This window comes from Tupaia chinensis, unplaced genomic scaffold (genome assembly GCF_000334495.1).
Source record: "Tupaia chinensis unplaced genomic scaffold, TupChi_1.0 Scaffold000270_1, whole genome shotgun sequence".
Classification (NCBI taxonomy): Eukaryota; Metazoa; Chordata; class Mammalia; order Scandentia; family Tupaiidae; genus Tupaia; species Tupaia belangeri.
Window position 1 is genome coordinate 2,983,971 of NW_006159750.1, and position 7,855 is coordinate 2,991,825.

Sequence of the window (7,855 nt, forward strand, 5' to 3'; positions counted from 1 at the left end):
GTCGCTGGACTACCACATAGTTGACTACGGTTCACGTCCCGGACCCGGTGGCTTAGAACTCACGCCGGGTGCGTGTGCGTGCGTGCCCAAGATCCCGAGAGGAGAATGGAGGAGAAGGGATTGCGGCGTGACCATCCCCCCTGGGGGGTGATTTCTCGCTTTCTGTCTCTATGTCTCTCTCTGTCTGTCTGGCGAGCGCACGCGCCCTATAGCGAAAACCTCTCCAAAAAAAAAAAAAAAAGCAAACTCACAAAACCAAAAAACAAACAAACAAAAAAATGTGATATCAAAGTCTGGTTTGGATACAATCAACTTTAAAATTATGCATACAGTTTTTAACTCTCATTATGATATGCATTTATTTTTTAGAATTTCTGATGACAATTTGCAGCCTTGAAGTCTCTGATGTTTTCCATGAAGAACTGACTTTGTTGATAGCTTTTAGGTCTGAAGTTGTAAATTTTACTTTTGGTGATTTCAGAGATCATGAACCCTTTGCTAATTTGATACTACAAGCTTGTAATTTGCTTCATGTGAAGGGAAGTCTTAAGATGATTCCAGTCTTTAGACAAATCAATAAATCTTTGGAAAAAGAGTTGAATTTAGGACCAGCAGATCAGCAGACGGCATAGCAGTTACATCATTGGACCACCACATAGCTGACCACGGTTTGAGGCCCAGATCCCATCCCATGTCTTGATAATTGCTTTACATATATATATATATACACACATATATATATAAACATTTGTGTGTGTGTGTGTGCATGTGTGTGTGTGTATATATATGTGCATGTAAGAAGAGATCTTCAAAACAGTTTGTGGAAAATGTGTATTATGAAAAAACTGTATATGGATCTAAACTTTTTCCCACCAATATAAACTCATACTTTAATTCCATTTTTATGTGAGCTTTTTGCAATACCCTCTATGTGTGTGTCTACATATGCATACATATGCATAATGTCTGTAGGCATTTTAGTGTAAATATGAATTCCGGTGCCTTCGTATTACTTTGTCTCTGTCTGTCTGGCGAGCGCACGCGCCCTAAAGCGAAAACCTCCCCAAAAAAAAAAAAAAAAAGCAAACTAACAAGTGTGCAGTTTTAAGCCGCTAAATTTGTAGAAATTTGTTAGACAGCATTAGAACAAAATAGTTGACCCTCCAATACACACTTCTCATGGCCTTATGCTGGTCCTAGAGCTCTTCAAACTGGGTAGTGGTTCTCAAGTTTCAGTGGATATCAGAGCAACAGAACCAACTGATGTTAAAAACCTCAGCCCCTTTGCCAGACTTTCCAATTCATTAGATCTAGGGGAGAGTCAAGATTTTGTAATTCTAACAATTTCCCAGGAGATGATGATGTCGTTGGTCTTGAAACTATGCTTTGAGAACCACTAGACCATCATGACTATAATTATTTCTGTGCAATTTGAATGCCCTCAGAAGCAAACTACTATGAGAACATAAGCATCTGACTGAAGCAAGTGGTTGGCTTCCTCTCATATGAAAGATTTTTGTAAGAGAAAAAGAAGTGAAAAGAAAGAGAGCAAGAGAGAAGACCTTATTACATGATATTCATTGAACTTAATACCAGGTTTGCATTAAGCTACCTGATTTTTATATACCTGAGGGGGGATAGTCAAATATTTATTTCCATGTATGTGCTTATATATTACTTTCCCCACATTATAATTTACATTCCCATTTTTCTGTCCTATTTTCATTATGGTGGCCTTATATAGTAGAAATTGTTAACAATTTATTAAATGCCATCTTCTATACTCTAATAGAGCTCAATAAATATAAAATGAATTGATAATTATGGACTAAGTTTGTAATATCCCTGTTGTCTCTACTTAAAATTTCAATACAAACTTTTAAAAAAAAAGAATTACATCAACTCATAATAATATCATCAGGGAACTAGGAATTTGGTAGTCATCTGTTATAGTAGTGGTTTTAATAGCTGAGCCCAACATGCCATAGATTTAAAAGACACTATACACATCAAGAGAATAACAGATAGCTAGTATTTTTATGTTTGATGTTTCAATTTATTTTGAATACAAAAATCACCAACTTTTATCTTTATAAAGAGTTTTTTTTTTTTTTTTTTTTCAACAGAAGTACTTCTTTCTATCCTGGCAGCTTCCAAGTAACTGCAGAATGGCAGGAACTACACCATTTAATGAATATTCATATCACAGAGATATTTAAAACATTTCTCATGTCATTGCTCCTTTACCCTTCCTTGATACACACACTTCGAGAATTACAATGAATTCCTGAAATCCTGAAGGAACTATATTCCTTTTACTGGGTTTTAAAATGCATTTTTTAAAACAACAGACCTTCAAATTAAAGAGAAAAAAATTAGAAATGAATATTGGGTGGGAGTAAGTCACATTTAGCAAATCTGAGATAAAATAATGCGAGAAAGAGAGTTGAGATTTAAAACTGGTATAATTGCTAGTAAGAAAGCATAAGAATAATAAATAACATTAACACAAAATTATAAACTCTTTAGGAGTAAAAATTTTTCTCATTTTGTTTACTGACATGTTCTGCATTCATAGGATAATATATGTTGATAGTACACAGTAGATATCTAGCATATTTGTTGAATAAATGAATGATTGAAAAATGAGTATGTATGATACAGAATAGCACTCATGATTTTTCCAGTTAAATAAAGCACACGTAACTCAGATTCAACAATATGGAATGTGAAATGGTTTTGACTCTAAAACAATGCACTTTCTTCTCAATGCAAATGGTAAAAACACAACATCTTGGTGTTTAAATGTCCACAATCTGATATTTAAAACCAGATATGTAAATAGTTCTGCCACAGTGGCAAAGTGAAAGAACAGTTGTATATAACTATTAAAGAGCCACCAACTTTTGGAAAAAAGCTAGAGATAAATAACATTTGAACATTATAAATAGGTAAGTGAAAAGCTGGGACCAGCGGATGTGTAATGGTTATGTCACTGGACTCCCAAGTGGCAGACTGTAGTTCAATTCCCAGAATGGTGGCATAAAACTCTTGCTGGGCACATGTGCGTTCATGCCCAAAATCTCAAGAGGAGAATGGAGAAGGGATTGTGGCATGGCCAACCTCCCTGCCCCGGGTGTGATTTCTCACTTTCTGTCTCTCTGTCTTTCTCTGTCTCTCCAGCAAGCACATATGCCCTATACCAAAAAATCTCTCTAACAACAACAACAAAAAAGATAAGTGAAAGGATAAAAGTATGATCATCTACAGCCAAAGCACAAAAATAGCAAAGTTCGCAGTGTTTTCAGAAAACAGTAAGCTGTGGACTTCAAACTTTTAAACCATAATCTGAAGTAAACAAAAACAAACAAACAAACAAATATATATATATATAGAGAGAGAGAGAATATTTAACTAAAACAATTTTTATTTTACCTCCCTTTAGATGATATATTTTCTAATATATTTCATCTTTTCTTTAATTTTTGCCTGAGGGTGAGTGTGCTCACCAAAGAAAGATATGGGGAGGGAGAACATAACCCCCAACAATGGGGTGTGGTTACAGCATAATCCTGTCTCCGTTTCTCTATTCAGTTGAGATATGGGGTACCCATGCACACATGCCTAGTGTGATTTTCAAGTTTCTAAAAGTGAATACTAAGCAAATAATAGGCCATGGAGAATCCAGCTTCTTTAACCATCAGGCCTGGGAGTCAGCCTTCTATTTTACCTTTTTAAATGCTATTCAAGATGTACTAAACCTATTTAATGGTTCATTTGTTTGAAAAGTATTGAGTTTGAGCAGTGAATATATACGGCCTGTAGACTACTGATATGGAAACACAAAAAATGCTCTGTCAACACAGTTCCAAATCTTCTTCCATTTAGGTGATTTGCTGAGCTGCAGGGCTTAGGGAAGAACTAGGATTTATGCCTATTAAAACAAGTGAATGTAGTAGGGGAAAAAAATCAGTAAAAATTTCACTCTTTAAATCAAGCCAAAGAGTGGGAAGGGAAAGTGCCATTAGACTTTTCTTCTCTACTCTGGATATTATTTGGCTTTATCATTAATGTATCTAGAAGGTTAAGAGCATTTGAAAATGAAACTACATGCATTTCTGAAAGCATTCTAAATTCAGTCTATAGCTGGATTTATCTCAGTTTACCAGAATCACATTGTCATACTGAGCTAAATGAGAAGAACTTTTTCTTCTTCTTCCTCTATGATCAATAATTTGATTGTGCATCCATAATATTCTCCATTCGAGACTCTAAACTGAGCATTTTCTGTGTCCCAGGCTCTGTTCTAGTGCTAGGAACTACAATGGTGGAAAAATCAAAGTCCAAGCCTCCTGGAACTTATATTATAAAAAAAATAAGTTAATTAAAGATAGGTAATAATATCTATTACTGGATTATGGAAGAGTGGTAAAACATAACACTCTGTGATGTTGACACAAAGGGGATGGTTGGTTTCAGGTTCAGGTCTGAAGACCTCCCTGAGAAGCTTTGGGCAGGGCATTTTATGATCCAGGATTAGCTGAGGCTGAAGGTAAATTGCAGCATCAGGGCCCTGTTGGGCATGCTGTGCCTTTGCATATCTTTTTCTTTGTCTATCTATCATTCATGGAAGAACTAAATAATAAATAATTTTTTAAAAACCTATGAAGGACATAAAGTATGTCTTGGGTTAGAAAATGTTATTATTATTATTATCATTATTTTTTTTTTAGAGAGGTTTTTTTCTATAGGGCACATGTGCTCACCAGAAAGATAGATAGAGACCAAGAAAGTGAGAAATCACCCCCCCCCCCAGGGGCAACGGCCACACCACAGTCCCTTGTCCTCCATTCTCCTCTCAGGATCTTGGGCACGCATGCACATGCGCCCGGTGTGAGTTTAAGCCACTGGGTCCAGGACTCAAACCACAGTCAACTACATGGGAATCCAACAACATAGCCATTACACCAACTGCTGGTCCCTAGAAAATATTATTTAAAGTAGTCATGGAAGGCCTTTCTCAGGAGGTAACATTTAAGACCTGACAAATGAAAAGCCATTAAAGCAAAATACTAAGGGGAAAAGAAATTTGCTAAGCACCAAAAGGGTATAAGTGGAGGCCTAACACAGAAAAGAAATGTTATTCGACCAGTGTATTTTGCACTCAATGAGGAATTGTAAAGAGTGGTATGACCTAAGATTAGAAGTTACTTGAAGTCACTAAATTGTTTTAATATCTGGAATGGAAAGTTACTAGAGAATGGCATGGCCCAATTTGAGTTTTTTAGAAGTTCATTCTTTCAGCTATGTGAAGAAAGGATTACATAAATATATAGTTAGAAGCCAGGAAATGCCCTTAGAAGACTCGTTTCCAGGCAAATAAAGATGGAAGATTATATTAGAGTGTGAACAATGGAGATGGAGAAATGCTGATGGATTCAAGATGTATTTTAGAGGTAGAACCAACAAAACTTCCATTTAGAATTTTCTTAAAAGAGATCAAAAGGGGAACCAAAGGATGGCCTACAGGCTATGTTGCTGGATTCCCATGTAGTCGACCGCAGCTCTAGTCTGGCTTAAACTCACGCTGGGTGTATGTGCGTGCATACCCAAGATCCTGAAAGGAGAATGGTGGAGAAGGGATTGCAGCGTGGCCATCCCCCCTGAGGGGTGATTTCTCACTTTCTGTCCCTCTGTCTCTCTCTCTTTCTGGCAAGCACACGCGCTCTATAGCAAAAAACCTCTAAAAAAAAAAAAAAAAACAGAGATCAAAAGGAACTGAATTGAAAATTAGGTGAACACATTCAAAAAGGGAAAGTGACATTTTGAGGAAAGAATGAGAGATGTCCACACTAAATAATGGCTTAGATGTACTACATTAATGAGATCATATTTATTTCTAGCCTTAAAGCTGAGCCCAGGTCACTGAAACATATATTACCAATGAAAATAATGAGGCAAGATTTAACCATCATTTTAGTGAGAAACAGTAGTTCCCACCCTGACTGCACATTAGTATCACCAGGAGAGCTTTTAAAAACTGGATGCCCAAGTTCCACTGGAGTGAATCTGATTTAATTGGTCTGAGGTGGACCTAAGCATAGGTATTTTTCAAAAAGCCCCTTAGAGAATTCGAATAAGCAGCCAGGATTGAGAATCTTGAATTAGAAATACAGCAGAGGATGATGCCTCATCAATAAACTTATTTCATTAATAAAAGATTTATAGAATGGGGTGAAAGAATTATTCCCTAAAGCAAGGAATATAGGTTAAACAAATGTATTTGTTTAAACAAATGTATTTTGAGATCACAAGAAAATAATTTTCTTCTGTGCGATTTTTTTTTCTTTCATCTGGGAGAAAATGTTATTCTCACCTTATGTATTAAGAACACAAACACTCATATAGACATCACACATTTTAAAATATATTTTATTTCCATCATGAACAACGAAGGAAGAGATTAACCACTATTAGCTGAAACAAAAATATAAGAAGAGAGTACTAGTCTTGCCCAGACAAGAAAACACAGGAAAAAATCAGTTGCAGTGGAAATAATCATAAGGATGAAGGATTCCATTATTTCTTAGAGGAAAAAAAAGTAATAACTGGCAACCCAAATATATCTAGCAATAGATTTGACTATCACACCACTGTTACTTTCCCTCTAGTCTGCGCACATCCAAAATTTAAGAATTGAATGAAGCACAGAATTATCAGGGAAGGACAGAGACAACTATTCCACTGAAAAAGAGAACAGAAACGTAATTATTCTGCTGCCATGAAGATACCTTGCTGGTTGTGGGTGAATGAGTAATGGAAGGCCAGAGAAGTCGTATTACCTGCTATTCGATGATCACATAAGAATCAGAATCAAGGTTTTGAATTGTGAGATTTTCACTTAGTTCCGCTTCTTTGTAGCCTACCTTCAGTAAAAACAGAAAAATGTGTAATATGCTCTCTAAATCGCCTCGTTTGGGGAGGCTTAATAGTCGCAGCTGTGTGCATAACACGGTAATGAGTGAAGGGTGCAGCCATGATATATTCGCTAGAACCGAATGGGTGAGTTGAGTAAACAAGACAAAGGTGGATTTTTAGTCTTAAGTGGACGTATCTACTTCAAAAGGGCAGTGAAAGCCAATAAGAACTGAGGAAGGACTGACAGTATCATGGGACATGGGAGGTTAAAGGGCCGCCAGAACACCAAGTGGGCAGGACAAGAGTTGGGAAGGACTAGCAGACGTCGTCCCGGGCCGGCCTGAGCCGGCAGGAAGTGGGGAGCGCCAGCGCGCACTACAAGTCCCAGAAGCCTCTGCTTCCTGCGGCCCGCGCCGAGCCACGCAACGCCCGCCGGGAGTCGGCGCCGCGGCCAAGATGTCGCAGCCCAAGAAAAGAAAGCTTGAGTCGGGGGGCGGCGGCGAAGGAGGGGAGGGAACTGAAGAGGAAGATGACGGGGAGCCGGAGGCGGCCCTGCCCCGACCCCGGAGGACTAAGCGGGAGCGGGACCAGCTGTACTACGAGTGCTATTCGGACGTATCCGTCCACGAGGAGATGATCGCGGACCGCGTCCGCACTGATGCCTACCGCCTGGGCATCCTGCGGAACTGGGCAGCGCTGCGGGGAAAGACGGTACTGGACGTAGGCGCTGGCACCGGTATCCTGAGCATCTTCTGCGCCCAGGCCGGGGCTCGGCGCGTGTACGCCGTGGAGGCCAGCGCCATCTGGCAACAGGCCCGGGAGGTGGTGCGGCTCAACGGGCTGGAGGACCGGGTGCACGTCTTGCCTGGACCGGTGGAGACTGTGGAGCTGCCGGAGCAAGGGGATGGCATCGTGAGGGAGCGGGTGGGCTGACGGG